Genomic DNA, 17,282 nt, shown 5'->3' with positions numbered 1-17,282 from the left:
GATAATTTTAGTCTCCATCATCCTGTCCAGAGACACAGTTTAGAAACAAAACATGCAGCCTCTGTTTACTGACAGTTTACAGACATCTCTGATCACTGATATTCTGCAGAAAGAGAAAGAAAAGAGAAAAAAAAGGCTGTCACTGTCTAAACTCTTCACATTATGAATAGAAAGAGAGAGAAAGTTCAGACTGTCCAGTTATTTCACAGCAGACAGACTGGATCATTTTACAGTTTTACAAAAGAAAAAAACTTCAGATGTTCAAAAGAAATCACTCATCAAAAAAAAAAAAAAAAGAAAAAGAAAAAAAAGGAGCAGGTTAACTTTACCTTTACTAGTGGACATAAAGTCAGTTTATACAGAATCTACAAGATTATAAAGTTTTCAGTGGAATTTGCATAAAACCATTTAGTTGATATGAACAAAATATGAACACATTTGTGTTTCTTCACAGATTCACCCACATCTACACTGACTGTGACACCAGACAGATCTGTATTCTCTGGAGAGACAGTCAATCTGAAGTGTGAGATAGAGACTTACAGTGACTGGATCTGGAGAAATTACCAGAGAGATGACAGGAGATACTGGACACATGAGTGGAGATATGAGTGGTATAAAGACAGTTCAAAGTTACAGACGTTTGAGCGTTACACTGTATACAGAGACACTCTCAGTATTGTTAAAGCTGTTACATCTGATCAGGGTCAGTACTGGTGTAGAGTACAGAGAGATGGAAGACCAAACTCATCACAATCAAGCTCTGTTTCTCTCTCTGTGAAGGGTGAGTTGAACATCATTGTCCTCATAAACTCTCTCTACTGTGATCACACATCCAATCGAGAGACTGTGGTTTTGTTCAGAATGGAAAACTATCTTACTGCTTACTGAATTCAGCATATTATATACTGTATTATACCTATTTTTTAATATGTGAAACAGATCATAATATGCCACAATAAATGATTCAAACTGACACACATCATCACATTGCAAGTTTAGTTTGGCACTCTTTTTTACTTTCTTGAATTATATTGTACAACCTGCAGTTGTGCAAAAGAATATACATAGATATGAATATCAGTGATTCATTTAGCTTTTACCAATAATTACAAACATTTTTGATGTAATTAGTACAAAAAAGAAATGTCTTGCAAAGGAAACAGATGTTTTGCCTGTATTATGTTGAAGCTCCAACATCAGTATTCTTTTGCTGATAATTTCAGCCTTGTGTGTGTGATTATATTTTTAGAAGTGATTTAGGAGAAATGTTCAAGTCTGAAAATCTTGATTAACTTCAGCGTTCAAAATACAAATTACCATTTTCCTTGTGATCTTTTCATTCTTTAATTTATCTGCATACAGAATTGTGATTGCTTAGTCCTTTTTGCAGATGTTTAAACTATAACCAGTAACAGTAAAGTGACAAAAGCACAGGCTGTTCCAGAAAGCAGGTTTAACTTACCATCCTATCAACCCTGAACTCCGTTGATTAACCTAAACCTTTCTCACTCGTGGTTATCGGTTTCAAAATTCCCAATGGGAGTAAGTTCAGTCAACTCAGAGCTCATGTTGAACACACAAAGACATTCTCGATCTCAACAGAGCACCAAATCCTGGAGTCATCTGTGTCTCGTTTTGAAAGTTGAACGTAAACTGACCACTACAATCCAAATAAGGAAGCTACAGCAATTTACACTTCACTAGGAATAACAATCAATTTTATAATGGTTACTGTCCTAAAATAAGACATCCTTAATGATGTATGCAGCTGACAAATGCATCCTCCGGATGACGCAGCCTTCGAAATGAGACACATCTCCATGGAAACGGAGGCAGCATGTCACACTTCTCCTTTCAATTTGCAATTTACATCCTTAGTGCAGATTGTTGCCTGGGCGGTTGTCCATTCATTATTTTTTAAACTTATCTTTTAATCTTTAAACTTTAATCAGTTTTTTATTACTGATTATACTATTATATTCATATAAACACTAATTGTTTGATGAATTGCAGTCTGCTTGCAAAGATGATATGGCTGATATTTATCATATTTATTTTTATTATAAATAAGCTAAAAAGTTGAGATTATCCACTTAATTATCCGTAAACTTGCCTTAGGTCTGTCACATAACCTGCTTTGAACTAATATTCCCTGAACTTACCCAAGACTTTAACATTATTGTTTGAAAGCACTAGAATTTCCTTCTCAAAATCTACGGTATATTTTTGCTGTTCTGTTTGGTCACTATTGTAGGAGCAGAAAAAAACACACTTCCCTTTAAATCAAAATAAATTACATAGATTACTCTATAAAAAAGAATGATAAAAACAGAAGAATACTGAAAAGTATGACAAATAACACCTATAAATGAACTCAACACTGAATCACTGTACACTTACAGATAAACCGAAGCCAATTCTGACTGTAAAGCCTCAGAGTTCAGTGTTCACTGGAGACACAGTTTCTCTCAGCTGTGACGTGGGACAGTCAACTGGATGGACGTTTCTCTGGAGGAAAGACTCAAACCCTGAATCCACTGATCATTCAACTAAAACAATCAGTTCTGTGAGAGTCTCTGATGGAGGAACATACCAGTGCAGAGCAGAGAGAGGAAAATACTACACAGAGCTCAGTGATACAATTAAGATAACAGTGAGAGGTAAGTGCTCTTTCACTTTGTAGATTTTTTTAGTGAAAATTAATTTTGAGTTTAAAATCATTCAAACATGAAGTGTGTTGTTTGCTCTTTTCACAGAGAGACCCAAACCTGTAGTGCGTGTTCAGCCTGATGTTCGTGTGTTCAGAGGAGAGACGGTCACTCTCACATGTGACATACAGGAGACAGGAGTCTGGTGGTACAGCTGGTATAAAGATCAAGATTACAGCAGAGGACAAGACCAGATCTATTACAGCGCAGGACAAGACAAGAACTATATAATCACATCTGTGGATCGGTCTCATGCTGGTGTGTACAGCTGTAGAGGAACCCAGACTAAAGCCCCACAGTACTCAGAGATCAGTGACAGAGTTATGCTGACAGTATCAGGTGAGTGTTTATTTTTTCATCTCATCACTTTAACCTGAAGACATTGAGTAGAAAACAAGGTAAATTTGAGCTTACTTTGTCTCACCTATCATTAAATAAATATAAAGGAAGTTCAAAGTTACAGACGTCTGAGCGTTACACTTTAAACAGAGACACTCTCAGTATTGTTAAAGCTGTTGAGTCTGATCAGGGTTGGTACACGTGTAAAGGACAAATAGATGGAAGATCAGTTTTTACACGATCAAGCTCTTCTGTTTCTCTCACAGTGAAGGGTGAGTTGAATTGTCCTCATAAACTCTCTCTACATGATCATGATCACACAAGCAATCAAGAGTCTTTCGCTCTCAGATGTTTCATTCACACTGCTGATACAGTTGTCACTCATCTTTTGAGGGCTTGATTTTCTTTCTTTCTCTCTGTTCTCGTGTCCAAAACAATTAGAAGGAACAAAACAATGAAACTGAATGCAGATCTGAAAATGCATTTTAAAGCTGAAGTATTTTACCTGAAGTGTGATCTTAAAAACACAACTCTCATGGCAAGAGTGCTGATAGAACTGAGACACGACACAACAGCTAAAGACGTCTGTCTGACGCATGTGAACACAAACCTGAGCAACAGCTAAATATACTTCTGTGTTAATGGCTGCTAATTATATTTTACACAGTTCTTTCCATTCAGTAACGTTAGTTTTTTAATAAAGTTAAAACATCTTTCCATATGTAATTACTTTTTTGCTGCTCGCACTTTCTGAGAATCTGAGTCTTTATACGAATGAAGCTTTGTTTTGCTTTTCAGACGATCTTGTCATTGTTTTGTATCTTATTATGATTTACAGTTCATCAAACATTAGATTTAAGATTTATTTTATCCGACACTCACACCAAAGTTTCAAAATTAACTCACTTGAAAATGAAAATTCAATCATTTTAATCTCTTTCACCCTCTTTGTTTAAAATCTGTATGTCTTTTTTCCTTAGAACAAAACTGTTTATTTTTTTAAACTATATTTAAATGTGCTGGTCGCTGTTATAATGAAGGACATGGTGACTGGAACATTTAGAGCTCAAAAAGAACAGAAAAACTGTTACATCAAAAATGACAAGTATTTTAGTCTACATTATCCTGACATCACAGCACATCAGACAGACTTTCTAACCAGCATTCATGAGTAACTAGTTCTGAGCACAACCCAAACATTACTGTCCAGAGACAAACACGCTTTATAAACAAAACATGCAATCTCTTGAAGATTTACTGACAGTTGCCACACATCTCTGATCACTAATGTTATGAAATAAAGGAAAAAAGACTTACACAGAATGATTCACAGAGACGAACCTCTGCAAAAACAATATGGCTGTTGCTGTCAAAACTCTGCACTTTGTATGTGACCAGAAAAACACATTGTAGCTCAGACACAGAAAGTTCAGACTGTCCAGTTATTTCACAGCAGACATACAGGATCATTTTACTGAGTATTACAGAGGAAAATAAACTCCAGATGTTCAAAAGAAAATCACTCATCAAACACAAAGGAACAGGTTACCTAGTCATTACCTTTACTAATTGAAACAAAGTGAGTTTCAAACACTTTTAAATGATATAAATACTGTATAATCCACATTTGTGTGAATGTAAAAGAAGATACTTATAGACCGAATATAAATATCAACCTTTTATTTAGTTTTTACTAATAATTACAAACATTTTTGATGTAGTTGATATTCAGATCTGTTTAATGCATCTAAGATCCGTATTTCAACACTTACTGTCTTCTGTTTCAACTGTTTCAGACAATTACTCAATGATTTGTCAAACACAGGTGAACTCTGACTCTTGAGGATCTGAATCTGTTCTTGTTCTCCTGCAGGTCTAAAGCCAAAGCCTGAACTCACATCAGATCCTGCAGGAGCAGCACTGACAGGAAACACAGTGACTTTGACCTGTCGCATGGATCCGTCCACTGGATACTGGGACTTTTACTGGTACAAACACACACTGAACCCTGAGACAGAGAAGAGAGAAACAAACTCCTACAGACTGAAGATTGATTCAGTGTCTGATGGAGGGCAGTACTGGTGTAGAGCTGGAAGAGGGAAACCAGTCTATTACACAAACTACAGTGATGCACTGTGGGTCAATGTTACAGGTGAGAGAGAAAACTGTGTGTGAGATCAGAGACAATATCTACAGAACATCTAAAACTTTAAATAAATGTAATAATCTGTGTTTGTACAGAGAGTCCTAAAGCTGTGCTGTGTTTTGTGATATTATCATACAGTATCATATTTTTCACTCACTAATAGATCTGTGTGTTCGTCATGTTCTCCTCAACAGCTCCTCAATCATCTTCTCAATCATCTTCTCTTCTGGTCATTGGTGTTTCTGTAGGACTGAGTTTTTTCTTGTTGTTCCTCGTCTCACTGGTTCTGCTGTGGAGACACAAAAACAACAAAGGTTTGGAGCAGTTCATGTTATGAATGACTAAACCACATGAACAGCAACAAATGGAAGATACAGTTTCTGAATCACTGCATGTTTATTAACAAAATGACCATTTAATGCATGTAAACAAAATATGTGAAAATACTCTTTAAGTGACCCTAATGATCTTTGTCTCTATTATAGATCATCACCGTAACACTCAACAGACATCAGACTCAAATCGATCTGGAGAATCTCATGTGGAAAACTCTCCTCTGCAGCCTGGTCAGACTCAATAACAAATAATTTATATTTATTTATTAATTTATTTTTTCCCTTTATAATTACCTTGCTTTTCATCTTTTTCCTCAAATACTTGTTTGCTGTCCTGCAGGTTCAGATCACATTTATGATGACGTGACTGCAGTGAATAGTGGAGATAAAGGTTGAGCCTTAAAACTTATTATAAAAAAATCTACGCATGTATCATAAAAAATAATTAAATCCTTGCTTGACTCTTTCCAGATCCAATGCCATCTTCAGACATTACATATTCAGAGGTCACTGTTGAGAAAAAGAGATCCGTGGATAAAGGTTTTTTTAAAAAACCTTCACTGAAAATTCCTTAAGTTGAAATACTCTAAGTAATACAACTGAGTCAATGTAAAAAGATAACTCAAAAAATTAAGTTGAGAGAACAAATCTGTATTTATCTGTCTGTATGTGTCTGTATTTAGATTGCATAAAATATAAATAGATATTTTCAGGAATTTACTGTTTTTTCCAGACAATACTATGGCAGAGTCAAATATTGTGATGTACTCAGAAGTCAGAACTAAAGTAAAGAAATTCAAAAGCAAAGGTGAGATCCTGTTTTTCCTGAAGTACTATTTTTTCCAGCATGTTCTGCATAATCTGATTGATTTTCTGTTCTGTATTAGATATTAATACTGCAGGACCCAGTGATTTGACTTACGCACAGATCAATATACAGGACAAAAAGAAAAGCAAGGGCAAAGGTAAACGCACAACAAACTGCATCTAAACACAACTGTCCGAATGAATCACATTTAACTAGATATAATAATTAAAGCTTCTATAATATCAGGAAACCTTTTTACAATCATAAACAGAACTGATAAAGCCAACTTCAGTTTGAAAATGTAACAACAGCCACAAAAATCACATCTGTCTGTGTTTACTGAAATGAATGAAACAGAGCATTTCAAAATTAATATCAGAGATGATCAAAACAGGCCTGTGCTGAGAGTCAGATAATCAAGCTGCTGTTTTTCCATGACAGGCGCTGGACTTGCTGATGTTCTGATTAAAATGAAATCTAAGGAGAAATACAAAGGTAAATAAAGAGATGCTCTGAAATATATAGCAGGTTACAGATCATGGGAAAATAAAATTATGTAAAATAATATATAATATTTAAACAGAACCTGATAATAAATTTTCATTGTGGTTTGAGATGATCTGTTCTCTCTTCATATTATTATCAGGGTAACACTTTATTTTGATGGTCCCCTTTAGACATTCTGTTGACTATAAGTAACATTGCAACTACATGTCAACTAAGTTTCATTAGAGTATTAGTAGTCTGTCTGCTTTATATCTGCTAACACTTTATTTTGATGATCCCCAACAGACATTCTGACCTGAAGTAACTTTGCAAGTACATGTCAACTTATTCTACTAACCCGAACCCTAACACCTAACTACAGTCTACTACAGTCTACTAATACTCTAATGAAAGTTAGTTGACATGTAGGTGCAGCGTTACTTATGGTCAACAGAATGTCTAAAAGCCACCATCAAAATAAAGTGTAATTATTATTGGTTATAAGTGTAGTTGCAGATGTATAGCGTTATGTTTCTTCGCTCTGTTTCTGTTCTGTTGTTCACTATCAGGGAAGAGCAGCGAGTCTGGAGACACTTTATACTCTGAATTGAACCACAACACAGATAGAGGTGAGAGAAACACAAAGTCAAACATCATCGCTGTTAAACGTCAAAACCATTAATCTTAACTATTACACATTAACAGATCAGAATGATTCAATCATGTGGCTCATTGAGGAAGTGTAAAAATCTTGCATTTTATCCTGACATTTATGTTCTTCAGGTGTTGATGCTGAAGTCGGTGATGCAACTTATGCTCAAGTTTTAAAGAAGAAAGGTCACAAAAAGAATAAAACACGTAAGAATTTTGTTACAACTGTACAATGATTTTACAATAACTGACAATTAGTTCACAATTTGCACTTTCATGTAGAATGTAAATCTGCTTTAAGTGATTCAGTTCAGTTATTTGTGAGGATCAGCGGTTCATCGTGATCTTAAAACTGTAAATCATCAACAGCATGAGCTCAAATCAGAGGTTTGCATTATCCACATTACCTGAATAATTCATCAAACTGGATTCTCTTTTTAAAGGTCCCTGAGATCAGCGAAGAGAACAGACGACAGAAGAGAAACACCAGCAGAAGAAATTATTCTGAGTCAAATGCTTATGTACATGCTTGAATGAAAGAGAATTGCACTATATTATCTGTACACATATTGTGTAAACAACTGAATCTAATATATAGTAAAACATTTTCTAGTGAGCATTTATGTTTAACACATTACCTGTCTTATCAAATAGAGCCTGTGTTTTTGCGAAGATAAGATAATTTTTCTTATATCATATATTTTGTTTTTTCTTTTGTTTTGTTTTTTTATGCTGCAATTAATGAAGTGTGAGATTTCTATTTAATAAATAAAAACATAACATTATCTTTGCATGAGTTTTTCATGTTTTAATTTGTTAACCTAAGGTCATAAGGGTTTAAAATGTTAAAAATATTGTTCTTACATTGTTGTAATTCTTACAAACAAAACCAATGACCGTATTTTGAACAGTTCAGTTCAGGTCACGGGTGTTTTCAGTGTATTTTCTGATTTTCTGATGCTGTGACTAATCTGACCTACAAAGAGAAAATACAGTAATGAATATGAAAACTGGTAGCAATCAAAATTCATTGAAATCTATACGAGAAAACCATGAACCATGAAGGCCTGTTCACATGTTTGAGATTAACTTCTGGTGTCAGTCCAGCGAATCTTGCAGGGGATTCATGAAGGGGCACCAGTGGTGGAATAGGGTGCATAGTAAGGCGGCATATTTCAGCTGCCATTAAACTTCATCAAAGAACATCTAAATTTAAAGGATCCTTTGAAGGCAGCCTTAGTTTTGCGTCCTTCATTCAGCTCATTTTGAAGGATGCATCAAGTGTATCCTTTGCGTCCTTCAGTCACCCACAAACCTTTGCACACATTCCAATTCAACAAAAAAAAGAAAGAAAAAGAGACAGATGATGGAAAACGAGTCATCACTGAGCTTGGTTGAGTTCATTATATATATTTTCTAATATAAAATACATTTTATCTTTTGTTTTAGTGTAATTGAATCATTTAACACTAAACTGCTGGTGTGTCATTTTTATTCAAATTTATTCTTTTGATTAATTATTTTATTTATTTATTTTATTATCTTTTCCTTTTTATGGATCTTATTAATCTGTTCTTTATTAATTCTAGCCATTGATGTTATTGACTTCTTTCGTCATTTATTTGATTATTTCCAACCTTTGGTTTCTCTTCTGTGCTGTAAGATCGAGTGGGTGTATTTTCCATCAGATTTGATTAGGTGATGCACTTTTAATATGTCTATTTCCATCTCTGCAGACATTAGATAATGTAAGATCTGTGATAATCTCTTAGAAGTTTTAAAGGTATCAAAACAACACCTCGTATTTCTGTTTTCATTTATCTTGTAAAAACACATCGGGCTAAAGGCACATCAGGGTAAAAGGTGCATTTATTCTCTTTTAAACCATTAGATGGCACAAAATTTCAGCTCAGCACTTTTCTTAACAACCACTTTTGGTGATGCACATGGAACTTTGGCTGATCCTTGAAATTTGGCCATTTGCGGACAGCAAGTTGATTCTCTGTTAAATTGATCTGATATTTAATGTTTTTTAAAATGTTGATTTATGTAGCAAATGAGAATCGATAAAATTATTGACTGTATTTTGAGATAAAGGTCTTTTTAGATTTGTTCAAGCTAATTAAAGCAACAGTTTTTTTGTTGTTGTTGTTTTTTAATAGCAGAAGAATAAGTAAAAGAAGGCTATGGTATATTTGGGGTAAAAGGTGCCCCTGCTGCTGGGGCTAAAGGCACAATAATTAACATAATAAATAGCTGTCTGACTTTTTCATTTGTTGACAGTTAGATTCAGATGGTAAATATTATATATTAAATTGGGTGTCCACCATATTTATAATGAAACCACCATATTTAAAAATATGATATTAATCATGTCATATAATAAAATATATTTTTTTGTTACTGGCACCCTGCTGTAAAGCTATATTAAATTATTATGGGATCTCATTCAATGCTTTCAGAATCTTTACTTTTTTAAATCATTTTTTCTAATCTTTTATTTTTAAAATTAGCATATTTTAATGACAATATTTAATGAACAAAAAATAATAATTTATCAAAATAAACAGAAAATAGTACAAACTTTGCTTAAATGGTTGTTTTGAACATGTATTACCTTAGACATTATGTGAAACATATTACTTTAGCTAATGTATTTTAGTAAATACTTTGTGCCTTTGGCCCATGCTGGTTTAACCCCGTGTGTGGGGTAAAAGACTCACCTTGCCACCTCATACATTTATAAGGTTTTTAAACAAACAAACAAACAAACAAACAAACCACTTTTATGATTTATTTTCACACAAAATCTGTTGCTCCATTAATGTTCAATAAAAACATATATATTTTTCTATAAATATGGGAGTAGTAAAAAGCACATTTTTATTAAGGTGTGACTTTAGCCCCTTTGTACTCTTTTCATTTTGATTCCTACCCTCTCATTGTCTGTTTTTGTTCTTTTTGCTTGTTATCAAACACATATTACAAAAAAGCATTAAAAAATGGAATTCTATATATATACATTCACAAAACGGCAAAATTTTTGAAAAAACACTGCCAGAGAAAAACATCTGAATGACTTCCACTGTGACAATTAGCCCCAATGTCCATTAATTCACAGATTACCAAGCATTAATTTCATTAGTATTAATGCATAAGTATTAATTCTGATTTGTGTTTCCTATTTGTGTATTTCTTCCAACAGTAGTTAAAGGGACGAAACCCTCTCCCAGCTTCAACAGTTCTTCCACACCCAACGGATCTTCCCGTCAAGAGTCTCAGGAGACACATCCTGTACAAAAGCTTATTCTGTCAGGTTTATAAGTATTAAATGCTAATCCATCTTTTCTGCTGTGTATTAAATATTTTAATACTGGATTGTATTTAATAAAGCATTTAAAATGTGCATGATGTACGATAAAATGCTTGACTAAAACAGCATCATGTCTTTATAGACACGGCCGCTGCTCTGACTTATGTTCCCGTTGATCCTGAATGGTGGGTAAAAGTACAGAATTGTGTGTGTTGCTGCAGGTTATGAACCCCAAATCTGGACAAGCACAATATGTAATGGTCTGGGTGTGTTTCCCTGAGCCTTGCATTTTGTAGGGAGAATGACGGAGGTGAATATATGCTGCACCACTCTGTTCTGGTTTGTTTTTCTTTAAACAAAATACAATCTTTAACGGAAACCTGTGTCATGTGGATCATTTACAATGCACTATAGGTTACAATATGTATGATGGTTTTCTTAGCCTTCAAGAAATGACGGCCAGTCTTGGAATCCAGTCCGTTGAATATACGCAGGGTTCAGCACTGCGGTGGGTCAGTACTTTGTTGGACCGTGAGGAGGAGGCACTGCAAGACAGAGTTCATATAGCATGTGTGTTCCCTAAATTCGGAAGCCTGTGAAAGAAACCAGACAGGTTTGGTTAGTGGACCGCTTTAAATCACAAATTTGCACCTGGCAAAATTCATGTTGATCTTTTCAGCAGTGAACAGTTTAGATTTGTGCAAAGTAGATTTGAGAAAGTGAAACTTTCTCACTTCCTACAACATATTAACCCAACGGCTCTTTTAAGAGCCATCTCTTGCAAAAGCTCTCTCTCTCTCTGACACCTTCACTCACTCACTCACAGACACACAGACAGACAGCGACTCTTTCCCCCTCCATCCCTCTTCTCTTCCTTCGTCTCTCTGTCTTTTGACTTTTCTTTGATTACTTTCTTTCTCTTCTTCAATATGGCATCTTGTCAAAACTCAGGTTTTGACCAATTATGCAACCCAATCTCACGGCGAATTCGTACTAATTCGTACAAATTAACCAAGTGGCTAAATCGTACAAGCTGGGTCATACGAATTCGTACGATTTGTTCATTGCATTTAAAAAACCTCGTCAAGGCGAATTCGTACTAATTCGCACGACTTAATTACGAGGTTAAATCGTACTGTATAGTACGATTTCTTGTTCGCGTTAAATAAGCGTGACCCAACTCTCGATTGGAAAGTATCGCGATATTAAACAGCAGTTACACGTGCCACATCTCGGTAAGTAGTTTGTCATATGCTGTCCTTATTTACTGTTCTATAAAGTCCATTATATGTTATTTATTAATCAGATCGGCTCCATAATGCTCGCTGGATTTTATCTGCCATCTCTTACTATGTTTTGTTCCAAAAAGTTAAACATATATCGCTAGCTAGGGTGATTAAACGCTAGAGTTATCGTTAGCTAGCTTCGATCAGTTTATTATGTTCATATTGGTGGAATTATAGAAGTAGTGACCACCACTGTACTTCTATTACTATTTTGAAGTTTTAGCTCAATAACGGCAATGCTTACTATGCTTTTACCATAGTTACTGTGGTAATTTTAGTTTAAGTACAGTAACTGTAGTTCTACCTTGATATGTGTAGTAAAAGCACAGTTATTGCAGTAGTTGCCATGCTGTTAATACCTTTTATTTAACATGCAAAAACTGTAATTCAGCATTTCTTTTTCTACCTTGCAGTTACTTCAGATCCTACACTACTCCTCCATATAGACTTCCTACAACATATTAACCCAACGGCTCTTTTAAGAGCCATCTCTTGCAAATCTCTTGTCTCTCTGACACACACACACACACTCTCACTCTCACTCTCTCTCTCTCTCACACACACACAGACATACACAGCGACTCTTTCCCCCTCCACCCCTCTTCTCTTCCTTCGTCTCTTTGTCTTTCGACTTTTCTTTGATTATTTCTCTTTCTTTCTCTTCTTCAATATGGCATCTTGCCAAAACTCAGGTTTTGACCAATTATGTCAGGAAGCTGCAATTATTACAAGGGAACTTGAACTCAAAGCTGCCAGTGCTGCACTTGAAGCAGCTACCAAGGAGGCTGAAGAAATTCTACTAACCTTCAACCCTCCACCAGTAATGTTGAATGCATTTCATTTCAATTTTTTGTTTTGTTTTCATTGAACTACTTTTTAATTCAAATTAATTTGCTGTATTTTTAGCTGTTAATATATTTAAAAGACCTAGCTTATGATCATCTTAGCATTTTGTTTCAACATGAATTTACAAAAGAAAAAATAACTCCTTTTTTTTCTAGTTGAAAAAGAAGACCAAACAAGCCTGTAGCACTCGTCTCAGACCAGTCTCTTTTGTAGAGAGGTATGAGTTTGGGCATCTTGTGCCAAAACGGAGAAGGCCAAAACTTACCAAGGCAAACATCTCCAAAGGTACATTTGTTATATTTTGCACAATGTATTCTTGCAGCTTATACATGTTTCTCCTCTCATAATGAGTAGCATCATAATTTGTCTATTCTGTATGTTTCTATTAATCTTAATCTGTTTTTTAGCTACAACGATTAACAGTCCAGCTATGTCATCATCTTTGGAGTCTGGGCAAGTAGACATTGATCATGGTGAGTAATGACATCAACACTCAAAATAACTAGTCATGCAGAGTTATTAGTGACTTTTTGTTTCATTGTTCTTAGGTGAAATTCCATCACTGCCTCCTCACACTGTATGGCCAGCAGTTGAAGATATAGGTGTGTATATTTGTATTGTTTAAAGAGTTCTCAGTATAATCACTGCTTTGTAATGATCAGTCTAACCAACTGCCATGAACACTATAATTACTTTAGTTTTTTCTAATTCAGAAACTCTTCATCAAGAGGTAGAGGATCTGTTGGCTGATACTGGAGACATTCAGTGCTCAAATCCGACTTCCTGAAACACATGGTCAGTTCGCATGGCCCAGACTAAAAAGAAGTGGGCAGCTTTGAGGCCAGAGATGGTGGAATCTTTATTAACAGCTGAGTACACGGAGATCAGACAGTGCCAGCACTGCCAACTGAAGCGATCTGTTATCCGCTGTAAAGACTGTGTTCCTAAACAGCTGTACTGTGCAGACTGCGATATTTTGGCCCATGAAAGGAAACTGCACAACCGAGAGACAGATGTAGAAGGATTCTTTTGGGCCATATCCCTGTCAGCTTTGGTGAAGGTGGATATTGAAGGCCAATTCCATTTTGAGGAAAAAGGCATGTAATTCAGTTGTTTTAGAATTTATAATACCTTCATGTGAATCTATCATGTGAATTTCCATGTAATCATAATAATAACGCAGCTATGGTATTTTTGGTAAAGGTTAAATTTTCTAACCTTACTTTTTTTTTTTTTTCCAGATTGCCTTTTGCCTCTAGAAGACACCTGATCAAATTTGCAGCTGTGCCACTGATACCATTGTGGTGTCAGGAGGTAAAAAGGCTATTCTCATTGGAATTGATGGTGTTCAGTGTATATAAAAAAAAAAAAAATAAAAAAAAAACATTATTTTGTTGATTATTTTGTTTTTATACTATACATTATTTCAATAGGTCGCTACAATGTCAGCTTGCCAACCTTCACATGCTCAACATGCCATATGAGCAGAACGACCAGCATCCCACAACTGATCAAGTCTGGTTACTGGCCTGCCACAGCAAGCTGTGAAACACTGTATAAAATTGATGTGTTTGTGTCATATGACCACATGAAATTGACTGCTCCTGGACTTTCTAGACAGTCCTTCATCAGTTTATTGGAACAGCGGACGGAGTTCTTTGGCCGAGTATTAATTGAATGAACTACTGAATCATTTCCTTTTTTCATCTTTTCATGTTTGGGAGTGAGCTATTTCTTACAAGGTTTATGTGTTTTTTTTTTATTTTTTATTTTACAGGATGGAAAGATCTGCACAGATGCTTTTCAAAGAAGTTTTTGTCGAAATGAGATACTGCCAGTTTGAAATTGATCAGCTCTGTGGACTGAAAGTGTTTGACTGTCCAGCCTGTTCTCCATTTATGCTTGTGTCAGTAGATGGTAACAGGAAATTGTATCGCTTCAAAAGAGGGTAGGAGAAATTCTATATCAGTGTGAAAAGCATTAAAATAATATTTAATGCCAATTAGCTATTCATTAAATAAATATGTAATTATATTCAAGGCTGAAGATCATGCTCTGTTCAAGGGTGTCTTTGTCTGTGAGGATGAAGATGTTTCCAAGTTTGTGGACTACATTAATAAGAAGACAAAGCATGTAGGTTGTATTTTTTTGTCATAGTGCTTTCTAAAATTGTGTAACCTGAACAAAAAATAGCAATGGACATATTCATGTAAACACAATAGCAAAATTAAGACCAATGCATTGAGTTGTCATATCTTTCTATCTCGCATGGCTTGCAGTAAAGCAAAAATTCAACGTGTGGTCATTTGAAATGTCTGTCTGTTGGCATTTTTCTCGCCACATATTTCCTTAGACATTTATCCACATACATCATTTAATACAATGTTGTTGGATCATCACATTTCTTTCTCCTCTTGATAGTCCGCTGGAAAAGGTGTCTGTGGATCAAGTCAGTGGACTGCAGCACGGGAGTCCATGCCAAAGAAAATCAACAAGCTGGATGAGGAGGGGATGGAGGTGGCTGTCTGTCGGCATGGTGTGATGCTGAGAAGTCTGAACATGATGAGGGGGGAAATATTTGCATATCCTTTGTTTCTCCAAAAGGAGCTGACTCCAAGGAATGTTCAGTTCATGTGCACTGATGTAATATGCAAGTACTGGCCATACCTGCAGAGAGTTATTAATGATTGTCCAGAGCTTTCTCTCCTGCACATGAAGCCATTCCTGTCAGTGATGCATGCAAAGGCCCACTCTTGGAAATGTGAGGTAAACTGTTTTCCAGAACATGAGGGTACCAATTTGTGACTTGTGTATTTATGATCAGTAATTGTGAAATTGTGTGTAAATTCTAAAAGATGTGGTTGTTTTATTTGTTAAATATTTGATCTCCATGCATAAGATTAAGTGGGGTGGTCGAAACCAAGAAGGAGCAGGCACCACCTTGGGTGAAGAGGTGGAACAAGTAAACGGCTTCTTGTCGAGAACTGCTATATGCAGTAAATACATGACCAAAGGAGGTATGTGCATAACTACAAACATATACAATGCAAAGTTACCAAATGGGACTAAAAAAATCCTTTCATTTTTGAATGGCATTAGTATTAAACTTTTACCTGACACTTGATCATCCCTAGAGGTGTTAATGCAAGTCCAACATCATTTTCATATCAGTCTTCTAAACAAGCCAAAATGGAAAAAAATAGTATGCAACATTAATGGGAGCTATCGATTATTTATATTATTTAACATTGTTTAGCTAGGACAGACATTATTACTATCCAGGCCATGGCATGGAATCAACGCAAAATTGACAACCTTGCAAACGTGCTGTCCCGAAGATTAATAAAGTTATGTTTCTAAATTGCTTTTCTCTTTTACAGGTGACAGCTGTAGTCTTTTAGTGTTTAATTTTGCTGTAGTATTTGCTGTGGTTCAGTAGGCAAGTGGCAACTATAAAGTCAAAACTGTGAATTCCAAGACCAAGTTTATGTATTAATAAAAAAATTTATATCTTGTTTTTCAGTTTGAAAAGGGTCATTATTCATGTATGCATCTGTCATTAGTTTTTATCTTTTAACAAATGCACTTTATGGTATTGTTCATTAGACAAAAGCACAAATTCAGGAGGAGTCCTTAAACCTTGATGCACTAAAGACAGAGTTTGCAGTAACAGATGACACGCTTACAGACTGGACCAGTGAAATCCAGCAGTGGGCTGATACAGGTAGGCATATTTTAGATTACTTTAGCACTGTACTTATTGTTTTAACCCTTTCAGTAACAGAACTTTGACTGTAGTGTTGTGTATGACTTTTCTGTTTCTACTTTTTTTTTTTTTTTTTTTTTTAAATTAAGCCTCATCCTTATACCTCTGATGTAATCATAATGTACATGTTTATTTCTGTTGTAAAAGCATATCTGATCAATATTTAGCAACAAGTAAGGAGAATGCAAGCAGTCAACAGAGACTCCAGCAGACAATTGAGACTCTTTATGTGAGCATCAGGCAGAGGAAGCAAGATCTTTACCGTCAAACAGGTTAGATCATTTTAAACATTAAATCATTTTAAAGCTTTTAAAGGCTATATTCATATATATTCATATTTCCTATTTGTACATGCACCACATGTGATAAACGCTTAAAATACTACGCATATTTAAAAGATCCAAAATAGAACGAGACGTTGGTTATTTTGTCGCGTCGCGTAGGGCTGGGCGATATGGCTGAAAACTGTATCACGATATCAGTGTTTCATATCGGTCGATATCGATAATTATTGATATTTTTTATGACCCATTTAAAATAAGGACCAGGAGAAAAATATATTACATTTAAACATTTTTATTTTAAACTTAACCTT

The 17,282-nt window shown here is 35.1% G+C and overlaps 1 protein-coding gene and 1 long non-coding RNA gene across 4 annotated transcripts in view; both read left to right on the top strand.

Moving 5' to 3' along the window:
* Positions 1-17,282, top strand: part of LOC127515291 (titin-like) — a 438,556-nt gene that overhangs the window by 40,761 nt on the left and 380,513 nt on the right. The window lies entirely within an intron of this gene.
* Positions 6,082-6,822, top strand: LOC127515338 (uncharacterized). The gene is made up of 3 exons (XR_007930810.1): positions 6,082-6,339; positions 6,419-6,496; positions 6,781-6,822. It is a non-coding gene; the product is annotated as an uncharacterized LOC127515338 (long non-coding RNA).

This window comes from Ctenopharyngodon idella, chromosome 7, assembly GCF_019924925.1.
Source record: "Ctenopharyngodon idella isolate HZGC_01 chromosome 7, HZGC01, whole genome shotgun sequence".
Taxonomy (NCBI): domain Eukaryota; kingdom Metazoa; phylum Chordata; class Actinopteri; order Cypriniformes; family Xenocyprididae; genus Ctenopharyngodon; species Ctenopharyngodon idella.
The sequence above is the reverse complement of the archived record's forward strand: the minus strand, read 5'-3'. Positions and strand labels throughout refer to the sequence as shown.